The sequence below is a fragment of the Colossoma macropomum genome, unplaced genomic scaffold (assembly GCF_904425465.1).
Source record: "Colossoma macropomum unplaced genomic scaffold, Colossoma_macropomum, whole genome shotgun sequence".
Taxonomy (NCBI): Eukaryota; Metazoa; Chordata; class Actinopteri; order Characiformes; family Serrasalmidae; genus Colossoma; species Colossoma macropomum.
In genome coordinates this window covers 27,542,383-27,560,822 of record NW_023494791.1, presented here as the reverse complement: position 1 = coordinate 27,560,822, position 18,440 = coordinate 27,542,383, and the positions used below count along the sequence as shown (strand labels likewise).

General features: G+C 40.1%; 1 pseudogene; it reads right to left on the bottom strand.

Annotated features, from left to right (window-relative positions):
* Positions 1–10,631: 10,631 nt before the first annotated feature.
* LOC118809968 lies at positions 10,632–12,015 on the bottom strand (annotated as a pseudogene).
* Between the last annotated feature and the right edge of the window lie 6,425 nt (positions 12,016–18,440).

Genomic DNA, 18,440 nt, shown 5'->3' with positions numbered 1-18,440 from the left:
TCACACACAACAGTCTCTAGAGTTTACTCAGAATGGTGCAATAAAAAAAAAAATCCAGTGAGCGGCAGTTACAGAATGGAAATGTGTTTTTGATGAGAGAGGTCAGGAGAGAATGGCCTGAGTGGTTAGTATACAATGTTAATATAGTGTTCCTAAAAAAGTGCTCGGTGAGTGTATGTATAATACATATACACTGCTATACAGCTATACTGAGACAGATGGTCAGATTTGTTTGTTGTACAGTAGGCCACACAAGTAATTTTAAGAAAAAATACATCTACTATCCCCTTTTTATGTGAGTTCTGTATTGAACTGAAATGTTGTATATTCAAACTAAATACAAAAGGACTTTTAAAGATGTTATTTGATGATCAGTGATTTCAAGGACTTTATCATATATAAACTTTATATATACTTTATTAAAAAATAAAGATATAAACCATGTTTAATTGAAGTGTCTTGCTTTTATTATAACTTAGTATATTATAATTATGGCAATACCTCATAATAATGAGAACTAATAATTATGAGATGCAAATTCATGATCATGAGATGCTAAATCATAATTATGAGAGTCATTCTTGAGATAGTAAGTCATTGAGATAGTAAGTCATAATAATGAACACACTAAGTCATAATTGAGTGTCATAATTATGTGATACTAAGTCCTAATTATAAGAAAGTTATAATTGAGTCATAATAATGACATACTGATTTAGAATAATGAGCAAGTCATAATTATGACAGTAAGGCATAATTATGAGATGTTAATGATTGAGATAAAAGCTTTAAATGATGAGAAACATTCTCATTATTATGGGTTACTAAGTCATCATTATGAGAATTTAAGTCATAATTATGAATTTCAATTTTTAATAATTTTTAACCACAACACCAGAAGAGATAGCCTATCAGGGGGAACACATTGTGAACACAATCAAGAATATTTTGAATGTGGTTTTACAAATCGTGAAATCCTAACTTTACTTGCTTGAAAGGCTGAGGTGGCAGCTACTGCAAACCTCTGTTCCTAACTATGCTTGACCTATTGATGGCTACGATACACTTAAAATGCTTAGAATTGGAATAAGTGGTTGTATTGATGGCTTTCCCAGGAGACTTATATGGCTTGAAGCATACAAAAACAATGATCCAAAGGTCACTGCTATTTTATGAATGCAGGGATCAAAGCTGGGGGTTGCCCTAAAAGACTGAGATTAGGTTTAGGAACAGAAAATATTCATGTGGATGAGATGCAAAGATTTTTGCACTTTTCAAAGGATCAATCTGAAACAGACAATGTCACATTTGGTGCAAGCACTGGAAATCAGTGTACTGAAACATAGTGGCTCATCTTGCATAGTGAATGTGTCCAGGTTTAGATTGACCTTTTCAACAAAATGAGAGAGGATGGATACAAATCACTGGTCCAGTTCTGTTTTCTCCTTATAATCTAGATATGAGCTTAACTTAATCATTGCCTACACACACTCTGAGTATGTGTGTTTCACTCATAATTATCACAGGAGACAGCATTATATAACTTTTTTGAAAGAATGAATTAATATTTTACAAGAATGACAAGACAATGTTTATTTATGTGGCCTATTTTCACACTATGTTCAGAATTATATGAGGAATGAGACATTTTAAATGAATTCACAGTCTGTGATTGGTTGCTTTCAGTTATGTAAAACACATCAATTCAGTGAAACTATATACAATTGATGTATGAGAATATGTTTATAGTTGTATTTATGTTATGTATCCAGTATAGTTACATAACCCAATACAGTTCATAACTCAGTTGTGCTTTTCTGCATCACAAGATTACGTTGTATTTAGTTTGAGCATTTGTTCCTCCCAGAATTAAATGCAGTTGCTTCAGCTTGGAACAGCCACAGGATATGTCTAGTCCGCAACTCACCATGTCCACATGGTCACCCATCCATCTTGCATGCAGTTCCTCCACTACACTAAATGGACAAAAGTATTGGGACACACCTCTCAATCATTGAATTCACAGGTTTCATTCAGTCCCGTTGCCACGGGTGTATAAAATCAAGCACAAATTTCTTCCTTCAGAGATATTTCACAAACACCTGTGAGTGGTATTAATGAAAAGTGGAAGCGTTTAGGAACCACTAAAACTCAGCCACGAAGTGGCAGACTGTGTAAAGTTACATAGTGGGGTCGCTATGCACGTAGTGCATAAAAGTCACCAAACCCTCCTCTGGCATTAACATCAGTACAAAAACTGTGCGCCAGGAGCTTAATGGCATGGGTTTCCATGGCCGAGCAGCTGCATGCAAGCCTCACATCACCCAGCCCAATGCCAAGTGTCAGATGGAGTGATGTAAAGTATGCAGCCGCTGGACTCCGGAGCAGCAGAAACGAATTCTGTGGAATGACCAATCACGCTTCTCCATCTGGCGTTCTGATGGACGAATCTGGGTTTGGTAAATGCCAGGAGGATGTTACCTGCCTGACTGTATAGTGCCAACTGTAAAGTTTGGTGGAGGAGGGATAATGCTATGGGGTTGTTTTTTCAGGGGTTGGCCTATGCCTCTTAGTTCCAGTGAGAGGGTGAAGTATATTTAAAAAGGAACATTTTGATAGAAGAAGGTAAAAACACTCTTTCAGCATGAATTTGGGGCGTGGAGGTCTCTGTGTGCTCTGTTTGTGCAGGGGCTAGGAATGTGAATTGGGGGGCCCCTTGGTCCAAAGCCCCATTGGGAGTAGGCCTCTCACTTTCTCCCTTCTTCTCTTAGTTCCAAATAGATGAGATCATTTAAAAAAAAACCATATGTTCTGTCTCCTGTTTCAACAACAAGAACCATATATATATGCTGTTGGTCATCTGTTCGGGAGGGGACATTTAGAATTGGCACAGATCCTCTCTCAGGTACTTTATAGTGCTTGATATGATACTGTTTTACTTTGTAATAAACTTTTTATGAAGAAAACACAGTGTCAGCGGAGTTGTCCATCATCTTCACATCATCGCTACTTAATAAACAACAAGGGCATCTTAATTTTTCAGCATACCATGACTTTTTGTACAATTAGATGCTAAATTTGTGGGAACCATTTGGGCAAGGCCGTTTTCTGTTCCAGCATGACTGTGCCCCAGTGCACAAAGCAAGGTCCTTAAAGCCATGGTTGGGTGAGTTTGGTGTGGAAGAACCACACAGAGCCCTGACCTCATCCCCATCGAACACCTTTGGGATGAAATAAAACGGAGATTGCAAGCCAGGCCCTGTCGTCCAACATCAGTGTCTGACCTCACAAATGCTCTACTGGATGAATGGCTACAGACACCTTCCAAAATCTTGTTGAAGGCTCTCCAAGAATAGTGGAATAGTGGATAAGAGTGTATAGCTTTAAAAAGGGGGGATTCCATATTAATGCCTATGGATTTAGAATGGGATGTCATAAAATCTCCTGTAGGTGTAATGTGTAGGTGTCTCAATACTTTTGTCCATGTAGTGTATATGCAGTCAGGAACTATCTGCAATATGTGGGCCTGGAAAAGGTTAAATCCTGCTTGGAAGATTGTGTATTCAAGTACTTTCCAGACGATGAGGATGTATATAATATATATGTAGACCTTTTTTCAGAGCATAATTTGGAGATAACAAATGATGTGTCTGCAGCAATGGATTTGTACGTAAGACTTAGGCAGTGGATTTACAAACAAAAGTATTTAAAGCAAAGAAGTCTTCCTTGTTTGCCACACTTTTGTATTGTTGGTGTTCAAGTAACAAACTTACTACCTTACCCTTTTCCAGTTGCTGTATTGTTTCCTCTAGAACACAAGGTTAAAATTATTGCTGAAGAAACAAAATGTGATTGTAACTTAATACTTTGTGACATATACTTGTTAATGCTGATTTCAGTGCTTTTTGGAAAAACAATAATCAAATAATCAAAAATAGTGTTTATTATGTCTGTGTATGTAAAGATGTTGTCTTGAGAATTAATGATGCCTTCACAGATGCGCAAGTCAGCCATGCCATGTGCACTAATGCACCCCATACCATCACGGATACTGACTTTTGAACTGTGCGCTGATAATACGCCATGGTGGTCCCTTTCCACCTTAGCCTGGAGGATGCAGTGTAAGTGATTTCCAAAAAGAATTTCAAATTTTGATTCGTGGGACCACACCACACTTTTACACTTCACCTCAGTCCATCTTAAACAAGCTTGGGCTCAGAGAAGGTGGCAGTGATTCTAAATCCTGTTTATGTATGTTTTTTCTTTGCATGGGAGTGTTTTAACTTGCACTTGTGGACACAGTGGCAAACTTTGTTCACACACAATGGTTTTCAGAGCCCGTATTACGGGCTGAAGATCATGTCCAGCCAATATTGGTTTTCAGCCTTAGTCAGGATTCTCTGAATCTTTTAAAGATGATATGTACTGTAGATTATGAAACACCCAAGTTCTTCACTTCGATGAGATGTGAACATTGAGAAATGTTATTATTGAATTGCTGCACTGCCTGTGCAGTGGTTTACAGAGTTGTGAACCTCCTCCCCATCTTTATTTCTCTCCCTCTCTGGGATACTCTTATACCCAATCATGTTACTGATCTGTTGCCAGTTAACCTAATTAGTTGTAAGATGTTCCACCAGGTGTTTTTTTTTATTATTATTTTTGCAGTACACGACTTTACCAGTCTGTTGTTACTCTGTCCCAACTTTTTTAAAATGTGTCGTTGGCATTAAATTAAAAATGAGCATATAAAACTTCTTAGTTTCAATATTTGATATGTTGTCTTTGTACAATGTTCAATTAAATATAGAGTTTAAATTATTTGCACATCATTGCGTTCTTTTGCGATTTACATTTTGCACAGCGTCCCAACTTTTTTCAAAATGGGTTTGTATTTATAGAACCGTCTTCATAGGGCATTTTTATTATGTGCTTAAAAAATGTAAAGGCATAGCCCTTATGTAAGGCAAGTTAATGCAGGACTAAAGCACATTGAAATGTTCTTTTGAAAACAGTGCGTAAGTAAAAGTATTTGTCAAACGTATTTTAGAAATGGAACAACCTGTTTACAAAATGTGAAATTTAGCTTATAATAACAGCACTTAGAAGAAAGTCTGCGAGGTGACAAAAGAACCCAGGGTAACTTCTAAAAACCTTATTTCGTCTATGAAACATGATGGTGGTATCATTATGGTTTGGGTCTGTTTTGCTGCATCTGGGCCAGGATGGCTTGCAATCATTGATGGAACAATGAACTTTGAATTATGCCAGCAAATTCTAAAGGAAAATGTCAGGACATCTGTCCGTGAGCTGAAACTCAGGAAGCCATGGGTCACACAGCAAGACAACGACCCTAAGCACACAAGTCTTTCTACCGAAGAATGGTTAAAGGAAAATAAAGTTAATGTTTTGAAATGGCCAAGTCAAAGTCCTGACCTTAATCCCTTAGAAATGTTGTGGAAGGACCTGAAGCAAGCAGTTCATGGGAGGAAACCCACCGACATAACAGAGTTAAGGCTGTATTGAACAGATAAATGGGCTACAATTCCACTAAGCTGATGTGCAGGATTAATCAACAGTTACCAGAAATGTTTAGTTGCAGTTATTGCTGCACATGGGGGTTACACGAGATACTGAAAGCAAAGGTCCACATACTGTGGCCCTCCGTCTCCAGAGATGTGTGGAAAAGCCATGGCCATCATGGTCATTCAGGGAAGGGGACAGTGGTTCAATCAGACAAACCTCTCGGACAGAGAGAAAGAGTCCATCCTGGACACACCTATGGTGCCAGGGGGCATTTTTGGCACTGCTCTTAGAAAGCCAGCCAGCTTTCAGCCCTCAGTTCTCCAGTGTCCAGACAGAGCAGTTTTATGGTGCTCCACAGCGTCTAATGTGGCAAACGGACCCTGTGCAGCCCAGGAAGCATGGGTCATTAGAAAGAAGAGATAGTGCTACAGTAGTCTACTCCTTTCCACTACACACCGCTACCACAGTTTACCAAATTTCAGTAAAGTTACTGATAACACAATGTGTATGTGTTCCCAATGTCTCAGTTTGTTGCAAAACAAAACAAAGCAGAAAATGTTGCAAACCATAAAGCACATCATAAAGCCACATCGGAAAACTTTCACGCTCTCCTAAGCTGTAAGCCACATGAGCACTGTCACTGTGCAGCCTGTGCATGCACAGTGCAGAGCAACAGTTCCCTCTCTCTCTGCTGCCACAGGAGAGTGCCTATGCTCTGTGGTTAGACAGCTGAAGAGCTTGCATCACATCACGATGGGTGGTGAAAACAGTACAGTTCAGTTACAGACTGCAGTTTAACACCAGTCCCCCCCAGAGTTCAACGGGATCATTTATTCCCAAGCACAGGGGTGATCAGCCCATATTCTTCAGCAGGAAATTACCTCACTCCTGAAGAAAGAATAAGAATGGTCCCACCAGAGCAATGCAGCTTCTATTAAAGGTACTTTCCTATTCCAAAATAGGAACCCAAGCACTACGGCCTCTTCTAGATGTACACATTTTGTTCAAGTTCAGAATACTTACCCTTTCGACTTTGCTGAGGTTTGCAGCCTCAGGCAGTTGGTTCATGTCAATCAATCTGAAGGATGTTTATTGTCAAATTAGAATATATCCACCTCACAGGAAATTCCTGAGGTTTTCTTGACAGGGGTAGCTTACAAATATCTAGCTCTCCCCTCTGGCCTCTGACTCAACCCACAGGTATCTGTGAAACATACCGAGGCTGCTACCAGGAGAAAGGCATCCACCTCACTACGTAGAAGTGGCTCATTGCAGCTCAGACAGAATATACAGTGAAAGAGTATATGGCGATGCTCACTGAGCATATAATGAAACTGGCTTTCAAATTAGACACAGAGAAAAGTGTGAGTCAAGTCAAATTTATTTGTATAGCGCTTTTTACAACTGATGTTGTCACAAAGCAGCTTCACAGAAATCCATTAAGGACAAAGTTTTAACATGAAATGTAAATCCTCCAAGTGAGCAAGCCAGGGGCGACAGTGGCAAGGAAAAACTCCCTCAGAGCTGAGGAAGAAACCTTGGGAGGAACCAAGGCTCACATGGGGGGACCCATCCTCCTCTGGTCAAACTACCTACAAAATTATTATACTACTAATATTAATAGTAGTAGTAGTAGTAGTTGTAGTAGTTGTTGTAGTAATAGTAGTAGTAGTTAGGAGTCCATGAAAACTTCAGTGTAGAGTGGGAGTGGGCAGCTAGTCCAAGTCAAGTGGCGGTAGCTGGGCAAGTGGCGGCGACTGGGGCGTGGGTAACTGGTCTGAAGCGGATAGCAGGAGAGCTCCGCAGACAATCATCCATCAGTGTCCGTCCGGCAGGTGGGCAGTCGTTTACTCGGAAAAAGGTAGGGAGATGGAATTAGTTTTATTTTGTTTGAGTGTATGTAAAACAGAGAATGTGAACATTTCCAGAGTGTGGCTAATGACTCCGGTAAATCTGACTATAACAGCTTAACTAAAAGGAGAGAACCAAAAGGACACACAGACACGGGAGCACCCTGAGACAATCTGGCATCCCTCCACTCCACCGTCCACAAACCTGAGTGATCGCGTGCGAGCGGCGGGACAACAGCACCAGCGTCTCAGTTTACTATCATTCCCTGTGTCCATGGACCCCTGGATCTGCTGCCTTTATCTAAGGGGGAACATTAACTACCAAAAGCTAAACTAAACAAGTGAGTTTTCAGCCTAGATTTGAAGATTGCGACTGAGTCTGAGTCCCGAACATTTTCTGGAAGATCATTCCAGAGTTTGGGGGCTTTATAAGAAAAGGCTCTTCCCCCAGCTGAAACCTTCTGAATTTTGGGAACTATTAAAAAGCCAGCACTCTGTGATCTGAGTAATCGTGGTGGCTCATAATGGGAAATAAGGTCTTGCAGGTACTCAGGAGCGAGCCCATGTAGGGCTTTATACGTCAATAAAAGAATTTTGTAATCGATACGGAATTTAACAGGCAGCCAATGGAGTGATGATAGAACTGGACTGATATGATCAAATTTTCTAGTTTTAGTGAGAACCCTGGCTGCAGCATTTTGAACTAGTTGAAGTTTACTTAAATTCCTGCTGGTGCATCCTGACAGTAGTGCGTTACAATAGTCTAGCCTTGAAGTAATAAAGGCATGTACTAATGTTTCTGCATCATGCAGCGATAAGGCATTTCTTACTTTGGCGATGTTGCGAAGATGTAAAAAAGCTGTCCTAGTGATACTGCCTATGTGTTGATCAAATGATAAATCTGGATCAATTATGATGCCAAGGTTTTTGCTGCTGACCCAGGTATAACTGGAAAGTCAGCAAGATTTAAAATTAAATCTGGTAATTTATTTCTTGCCACTTTTGGACCCAGAAGGAGAACCTCTGTTTTGTTACTGTTTAGAAGGAGGAAGTTACACAACATCCAGCCTTTCACATCTTTTACACAGTCCTGTATTTTCTTTAACCTGTATTTGTCATCAGGCTTGGCTGATATGTACAATTGCGTATCGTCTGCGTAACAGTGAAAGTTAATGCCATGGCTACTTATAACTGTGCCTAACGGTAACATGTATAATGTAAATAATAATGGTCCTAAAATAGAGCCTTGCGGAATTCCAAATCTTCCTTGTGAATAATTGGAAGATGAATCATTTACCTTTACAAACTGATAACGTTCCGTTAAGTAAGATTTGAACCACGATAGGGCGGTCCCTGTGATTCCAACCTTTCTAGGAGAATATTGTGGTCTATTGTATCGAAAGCTGCGCTGAGGTCAAGTAGTACCAACAGGGATACGTACCCTTGATCAGAGGCAAGAAGATCATTTGTTATCTTAACTAGAGCTGTCTCAGTGCTGTGATGTGGCCTGAATCCAGATTGGAATTTTTCATATATGTGGTTCTTATGTAGATATGAACTAAGTTGTTGGGCTACAGCTTTTTCTAAGATCTTAGATATAAATGGTAGGTTAGAAATAGGCCTGTAATTAGACAATACGCTAGCGTCAAGGTTTGGTTTCTTGATCAGAGGCTTAATAACTGCTAGTTTAAAAGCTCTGGGTACATGGCCCAGGCTAAGGGACGAGTTTACTATAGTTAAAAAAGGATTAATGATAATTGGTAGCACTTTTTTGAGTAATTTTGAGGGGATTGCATCAAGTGTGCAGGTTGTACAATTTGCAGAGGAGATAATCTTCTCTAGTTCTAACTGTGGTAGTGGGTAGAAAGTTTCCAGCCTTTCCTCTGCAACTACGTTATGTTTTATATCAGCCACATCAGATGACAGCCAAGTTGGATTTAATACTGTGGGTTGAATTTGTTGTCTAATATTTTAAATTTTATTATTAAAAAAGTCCATAAAAACATCACTGGTGAGAGTTGCCGGAATTTGTGGTTCAGTGCCTGCCTGATTTTTTGTAATTCTAGAAATCACACTAAACAGTACTCTAGGATTATATTTATTATTCTCGATCAGCGAGGCCAGATATGCCGAGCGAGCTTTAGTGAGAGCATTTCTATACTCTATAAGGCTTTACTTCCAGGCAAAGTGGAACACTTCTAGCTTGGTTGATCTCCATTTCCGCTCTAGTTTCCGTACTGTTTGTTTTAAGGTACGGGTTTTATCATCGTACCATGGGGCAAGCTTTTTCTGTCTTATCCTTTTGATTTTAAGTGGCGCCACATTTTCTAAAGTAGATCGAAAGGTATTTTCTAAATAGTCGTTTAATACATCTAGCTCCATTGGGTCTGATGGAGTGGAGACTAGGGTTGTTAGTTCTGGGAGGTTTTTTTATGAATTGCAGGGCGGTAAATGGTTTTATTGAGCGCTTTGTAGAATAGCGAGGGGACGTACATATATTATGGCTAAGACGTAGCTCATAAGAAATTAAGTAATGGTCAGAGATTACTGAGGTTTGCGGTAGGATACTAAGCCTGTCTATGTCAAGTCCAAGTGTCAGAACTAGATCTAAAGTGTGACTACAGTAGTGCGTAGGCCCTGTTACATTTTGGGTAATACCAACAGAGTCTAGGATTGAAGTAAATGCCTTTTTTAGTTGGTCATCTGCTCTCTCAAAATGGATATTAAAATCTCCTACAATTATTACTTTATCATTGCACACAGCTACGTTTGCAGCGAAATCACTAAATTCTGTGTAGGGCCCTGGTGGTCTGTAAATGTTAAATAATGAAAATGCGTTCTTTTTTGTGGCCGGATTTGTAATGTGGATGGAAAGAACCTCAAAAGAAGTGAAAGTGTCACATTGTTTCTGACAGATATCTAGGGTATTCTGGTAGATTACACATAATCCACCTCCTTTGCCTGATAATCTTGGGCTGTGTACATAATTATAGCCTATAGGGGTGGCTTCATTTAGTGCTGAATATTCATCCTGTCTAACCCATGTTTCAGTGAGACAGAAAACGTCAAATTTATGATCACTTATTATTTCATTTACGATGACTGCTTTTGAGTTTAGTGATCTTATATTAAATAACCCAAATTTTAGAACTGAGGTGTTGCTGCTATCATCTAAATATGATTTAATATTGATTAGGTTATTGAAGCGGGCCGATTGAGTTTTTCTACATTTAGATTTTGATTTAATTTGGGGCAAAGACACAGTCTCAATATAGTGGATCCTAGGTGACGCCTCAAGGCGGTTCGCAGACGGTCGGTTTAGCCTGTCTGTCTGCGGCCTGGTCCCGGCTCTGGATTGTCAGCAGCTGTTTACACTACTCTGCCGACTAACTAAAAGACTATGTGCTATGCTGCAAGAAAGTAAGGCAGCACCCTCCCACGTGGGGTGGACACCATTCCCTACCTATAAGACCAGGCTTGCCCTTGAAATGTAACCAATTATCTATAAAGCCCACTTTATTTTCCGAACACCACTTGGACATCCAGCAGTTTAACGCTGAGAGTCTGCTGTAGGCTTCAGCGCCGCGCCGCACTGGGATGGGACCAGAGCAGATTACGGCATCGGACATCGTCTGGGCCAGTTTAATCACCTCTCTAATGTTACCCTTAGTTACCTCAGACTGCCGCAGACGAATATCATTGGCCCCTACATGGATGACTATCCTCGAACATCTCTTATTAGCTAACAGTCTAAGGTTGCCGCTAATGTCCGGCGCTCTGGCTCCCGGTAAACAGCTAACTGTTACTGCTGGCACCCCTAAAGGAGTAGCTAATTTCACGTGTCGAACAATCGAGTCTCCTATAACCAGAGCACTTTTAACAGGCTCCTCAGCGGGTGTTTCGGGGCAAACCTGTTTGACACGTGAATCGGAGGAGCGTGGTGTTCTGGTGGGCTAGCTTTGGCCTCAGCGTTAGCATTAGCCTTAGCTTTCCGGCTATGTCGCCGAGACGTCATCCATTCACCCCGCTGTGAGGGCTCTAACGCCGGAGTCGAGGGGGTGCTGACTCTCCCTAAGGCACCCAGGGCTGCTAGCAGTGAATCTCGCTGTCTGTCCCTTAATAAATCCCAGATGCGCACCTCTAGCTGGTCCACCTTTTCCACCAGGGAGCTAACTAGCTGGCACTTAGCACAAACACAGCCACTATCATTATCGCTAGAGGTGGAAAAGGGGATTAAACTAAACATGCCACACTCTGAGCAGGCAAAGAAACCAGCAGTAGCCATGGTATTGCAGGAACTTACCGTTTTTGGTTGATTTAGGAACTTAGCAGAAAGATAGCGCTGGAGCGGCGGGTCAGCAGTCTGTAGTGTGCTAATTCTGACTTAAGAGCAACAAGTAGATCTGTTTGCATCAAGAGAGAATGTACAGTGCCCTCTGTTCTTCACTCTGCATGACCACAGAGCACTTCTGGGGATAGATGTGCTAGCACACGAATGGCCACAAATGCTGCTGCATGCATTCCCACCAACAGCTTTATTCTCCCCTGCCTCTATCCAAGGTGAAGGAATTGTCTGTCTATCATTTTGGCTAGGCCTGTCATCTCCACGATGGCCAGGGAAGCACTCGCTGACAGAGATCATCTAGGTCCTCCGTAGCTTCTCCCATTGCACACGACGTATGCGGGGGGGTGTGGAGGGTGGGGGGATTTATCATCCCCATTCAGAGCGTCTGGTTCTGTGGGCTTGGCCCATAGGTGGTTTGACTTGAACATAACTGGGTTCCCAGATAGCAAAGTAACGTTGAATCAAAGGTGACTCACAGTTGTCCAGTTCAACGCAGAACTGTTGAATCAACGTTGATTTTTGACGTTGATTCAACGGAAAAGTGCACATACTGTTCCACGTTGAATCAACGTTGAAAATCCGTTGAAACTAGATGCTGGATCAACTCCGTTTCAACGCTGCCTGAGGGCCTGTAGATCACAGCCATCCAATATTGCATACAGAGATTTCTCTGGATTCTCTGCATCTTTTAATGATGTTATGTCCCCTAGATGATAAAATCTCCAAGTTTTTTGCTGTATTACATTGAGAAACTTTTTGTACTTGAATGGTTGCACTATTTGATTGTGCAGTTTTTCACAGAGTGGTGAACCACCTACCCCTCTCTACTTCTGAGGACTCAGCCTCTGAGACGCTCTTTTTTACTTGTGAGATGTTCCACTGTGGTTTTTTTTAGCATTACACAAATTTACCAGTCTTCTTGTTGCCCCTGTCAGAACTTTTTTGACTCGTGTTGAATTCAAAATGGGCATATATATTACACTAAAATGTGATGTGCAGCGTAAGGGTTCTCCAGGACCAGGGTTTGGAACCTGTATTGTAGGCGAATGGCAATGTGTGTGTGTGTGAGACAGAGAGCGTACCTTTTAAAGCTCCAAACTTCTCTGGTCTCTAGGGGGTCTTGAGCTGGGCTATTGTTGTGGGACTGCTTTTTCCCTCCAAGCTCCTGTTGGCTGTTTTGCTGTAAACCTCAGAATTAGCTTTCGGACAAGAACTCTATCTCAATTGATTCTCCTCTGTTCCACTGAAAAGGTACTGTTTCCCCCCTATCTGTACAAGAAACAAACATTTTTCACTCGGTATAATATTACTAACATAATATTATCAACGTAGGGCTGTGTGTACAAAAGGTTTGAATATCCTTGTTTAACACGTTTAACATGTTGGAAAAAATAAAACACAAAATATAAAATGTGCTATGTGTGATGATGTTAGGTTACCCTAACACATCACCAGGACTACAATTCACCTTTCCTCAATAAATACTATGGTGACTTTTATTTTGACAGGCATTTTTTGATTTTGTATTAATTTAAACTTATACTTACCTGAGGTCCAGGGGGACCCAGGCGAGGTGGGAGCCAGGTCGCTGGTACCTGTAAAGAAAAAAATATAATGTTAAATATAGCTAGTTTAGCAATCATTTCTAAGATAAATGTGCACGTGTATATATGAAGTAAATGGCCATTGTACGTATGTATATAGGTGATTTATGTGTGTATTGTCTGTTCTATTGTCAGCCCTAGACTGTGGATAATGGTATGACCCAGAGTTAATGTGCGCGGAGCTACCAGGTTAAAAGGGAAGGGGGGCAATGGAGGAGTTGAAGTATGTTTGGGGAAGGTCTGTGTGGCTTCGCAGCCTGAGACCCAATGCAACAGAATCGCTTTAGTTCTGTGTGAGGCAAATGGCTGCCGGATGCTGACTGCGGAGTCCGTGGAGTCATTTGGCAACAGTTTTGTTTTCTTTTCATTTTTCTCTCGCGAGTGTAAATACTTTTGTGTGCAAAAACCACAATAAACTTCAGAGCACTGTGGAATTGAGTTCTGATGTCCAAGAGTGTTGAATGGGGAGCCTCCAGACCACTTATTGACCACAACACCACAAATTGACCACACTTACCACACTATGACATTTGCATGGGCCACATTTTGTTTTTTTTATCTTATGTTAAATTTAGTAAATACACAGTATTTGTGCATAAAAATATGAACTTATTTTCACTCAGAAAATTAACCCAATGTTTGCATACAACTGTGTGTGTGTGTGTGTGTGTGTGTGTGGCCACTTTATTAGATAAAACCCCTGTCCACTGTATCAGCTTCACTTACCATACAGGTGCACTTCGTAGTTCTACAATTACAGACTGTAGTCCATCTGTTTCTCTGCATACTTTGTTAGCTCCTCTTCCACTCTCTGCTGCTTTAGACACAACTACCTTGTCGTTCCACCTTGTACATGTAAAGTAGTAGACTACAGCTCATCTGTTGCTGCACAGTTTGCATTAGTTTTCCTCTTGATCTAATCAGTGGTCAGTTTCTGGACACAAAACAGTGGACATATTTGGTTGGCCAACTGTTCTCAGCCGGCAGTGACTCTGAATAGTTAATAAAGCTGTTGTGTGTGATCCACTTAGTGCAGCACACATAACACGCAATAACATTCCACTACCATGTCACCGCCACGTTAGTGTCACTGCAGTGCAGAGAATCATCTACCACCCAAATAATACCTGCTTTGTGGTGGTCCTGTGGGGGTCCTGACCACTGAATATCAGGGTAAAAGGAAACTAATACAGTATGCAGAGAAACAGATGGACTACAATCTGATGTACAAAGTGCTCCTGTTTGGTAAGTGGACCTAAAAAATTGACAGTGAGTGTAGCCTGAGTGTAGGTAGGTGTACCAAATAACGCAGACCGTGTGTGTGTGTGTATATATATATATATGTATATATATATATACACATACACTCACTTGTGGTGGGATAGCTTCTCCCCATCAAGCACCTGTTGGTCATTTTCTTTAAACCTCAGACTCCATCTCCATTGATTCTTTCCTGCTTTAGTGAAACGGTACCCCTACAGCAGAGTTAATCTGTACAAAAAACAAACATTTTCACTCAGTGTTATCTGAATATAATCTATGTGCTACTTAAGTATAATCACATCCTTCTATTATTATTATCATTATTATTATTATTATCATTACTACTACTAACAATAATACTACTACTGTACACTTTCAATTGTGTTAAGAAATCAATATAAATAAGTATGTTTTGAATAAAGTACATATTTACTTGAAAGAGACCCTTTCAAAGCTTGTAAACAATGATGAAGTTGCAAACATGTACAACATTTCTCAAAATTCTCTGGTGTTATTAGCGATAAAAATCTCTGGATTTATGTTTGTTTGAGTCAGTGTTCGGATTTTAAGGGGTCTGAAAAAAAAAAATGCTTTCCAGGTAAAATTTCAACCCTTTGTGAATCAATTAACGGTGCTGGAATCAATTAATGGTGCTGGTAGTTGCTGGTTTACTACAGTCATCTGTAGCAGAACTCCAAAGCAACTCTGCTATAACAATGGAAAACATTTTTTCATGTCATTTAAGCATATCGACTTAAAAACAAAACAAGGTAAAACAAGGTAAAATAGAAAAATAAAAAAATGATTTTCATAAAACAATTTAATTAAACCAGCTGATGTTAAAAATACAGAAGCCAAAAAATAAGCTGGATCAAACCATGTTAATGATAATGATTAAAAATCATAGACTTTAGAAATAAAAATGAAGACACATCAACATGTAGCAACAGGGAACGAGAATGGTTTTATAATTGCATCTTGGCATTATTTTAAATTGAAATCCAATCAAACCAAATCATATCACATTGTGCCAAGAGATTCCTGCCCCTCGACTGTAATCAGTTTTACTTTAAGGCTGTAACACAACAAACTGTTAGAATAACGAAAGTAGCTTTCAAATTTTATGAAGGTGCTGTATTTCTAAGGCACTGTCACACATTTTTATAATAATCAGCTTGACTGTTAGGTCAAAACGTCATTTCAGTCTTACCAGTCATTCTGCTGGTGATTTCCAAAGCTCTGTGAAATAAAATGCAGACATTAAGCATTTTAATATACTGCAGCAAACCATACTGATAATAGTTTTACCACAAAGTGACTTAACTTAGTACTTTAAGCCAAACTCCTAAAATGTCAGTGTAGTGCAGACTAAACTAGCATAAAGTTATACATCAGACACTTTAATTTACTATCCTAATTCTCTGTGTGAGGGATGTTTCTTTGATTTACCTTCCTAAATGTTTTATCTGCCTTCTGCTACCTACACAAACGTAGCCAGCTGTTAGCTTACTCAACTGTAGCTCCACATCAGCTCTGAGTGATTCCGGCTCTTCCTAAATGCCGTAGCCGCGCTGTGGGGTTGCTAAGCAACATCAAGGGTTACAGGCAGGCGAGCTAGCTTTCGCTAAGCTAAGATTATGCTAGCGTTAACTAACTTACCCAAAAGGTAGTGTCAGCTGACAGACACAGCTAAGAGTATGTAAGCTGAAATTCAGTTGTGACCGTGGTTTTAAACCACAAGCAGAAGAAGTGAATTCGTCCTCATTCCACTTGATCCAGTAACGCATACGCGTTGGCGCTCGGTGAGAAGAGTCTTCAGTGTTTTGGAGCTGCAGTTTCTGTCATCACGCATCAGTCATCTCAGTAATGAGCATAAGCGAATGTTGTGAAGAGGTTTTACTGCACCAGCTTAATAAAAATGGTAGTTAAACAGGTATCGTTCATTTGGTGAGTATGATTTGAATATACAGAGCTCGAAACGGTCGCGTTTGGCTTAACGGTCACGTCGAGACTCGCGCTACAAGGGGGCGGAGTCAGGCCGGACAGCTCCGCCCATTACGTGTTTTACTGGTCTGAAATAATCTTTTCTTCGCTGAAACTCTCACTAAGGATTTTTATCTTATTTAAGTAATTTGTGGCACAAAATAAGTACAGAAAGTCAATGATTAAATTGTTACAATGTTGTGTCTATAGTCAACTTTTTTTATTTGTTTAAAGAAGTAGCCCCATGTTACATTGTTTTATTTCAGGGATTTTGAGATGGTTTTGAGATGGTATTTGGTAATACTGAATTCAGGGGATTCAGTTGTTTTTTATGATTCTTAAAAGCGGCCTTGTTAACAAAGGTAGTGTATTCACATGTGCTATGAAGCTGATAAAAGATGAAAGCAATGTTGCTTTTTTTGCTTATTTCAAGAATTCTTACAAAGTAAAACTTGCTTGATTGTTTTAAATATATGCTTATAAATTAGCATGCATAAGGAATACATCTTGGCTTTTGGTCAGAAAACACTATATGCAACATAATTTACATTTAGAAATACATATTGCACCATCAAAAAACCCAAAAAACCTTAGTAGAGCCAAGCAATTAGAAGCACATTGCATATTGTTCATATACCATGGTATACATACCAAGCCCACAGAGAAATGCCTACGTCACTGAAAACAATACCTTTTTTAAGCAGGTCTCATAGAGCTTTGCCATACATGGGTCAGATGCTGTTTTTGCGCGAGTCTCAGTCAGCCGTCAGTTTCAACACTCAGCCAAACAGCCTATTTGCTAGCAGAGATAGTATGGTTAAAGACAGTAACTACAATTCAACATTGATTCAACATCTTGCTTTCAACGTTGAAACAAGGTTTAAGGATTCAACCTATGGCAACGTTGATGTGTAGTTGATTTTTGGTCATCAACCAAAAAAGACGAAAATGACGCGATATCAACGTTGATTCAACGATTCAACGTTGAGCCTCTTCCACTAGATCCCTTTATGCATACAAGTGGCAAGTGTTTGAACAGTAGTGTAAGAATTAATGTGAACTTCTCTTTCAGTGTTCTGTGGTGGTGATATTTTTGTTCCTAAAGTACTTGATATATAAGGAACAATCATTTTCAACCATAAAGGTGTAACTGGCAGCTACTACATTGTGTCATATAGACTTTTAGGGAATAACATTAGAACAGCCCCCCTTGGGCTGCCATTTCATGAAAGGGACTTAGCGGGTGCTCCCACCTTGGGATTCATCTCTGGTGCTGGGTGCAAAGGCAGCTGCACCTTTCGAACCACTAGATCAAATGGATCTTTAAATGTTATCCGTTAAGACTGCACTGTTAGTAACCTTTGTCTCAGCAAAGTGTGTTAGTGAAATCCACACTTTCTCTGGAAATTCCTAATGGGTGCAGTTTATGCCATGGTAAGAATTCACTACGACTATTCAGAAAGTCATCCAGTCTTGTCTCTCTTTGGAGCTCCAGGCCTTTTATTCTATGCCTTTTACATCACCAGACCAGCCGTAACTGTAACTGTAACCGTAACCTTAAGTTTTTCTGTCATCTGCATAATTATTTCCATTTCAGCACATGAAAAGGAGATATAGTCTTGTCAAAAAATCTTAGCCTTTTTAATGAAAACTCTCTACATAAAGATTACTGAACTTGAAAAAACTGCACAACTATAAAGATTATTAAATGAATCAAGAACATTTGCTTCCAACAAAGTTTACCACTGTCACACCTTCTTCAGACCTGGCTGAGCCTACAGCCAACTCTGCTGCTCAGGACTACATTTCCCAGAACCCCTCGCTGCAACACGTGACCCAAGACTCACACAGATCCACACCGTTCAGTAT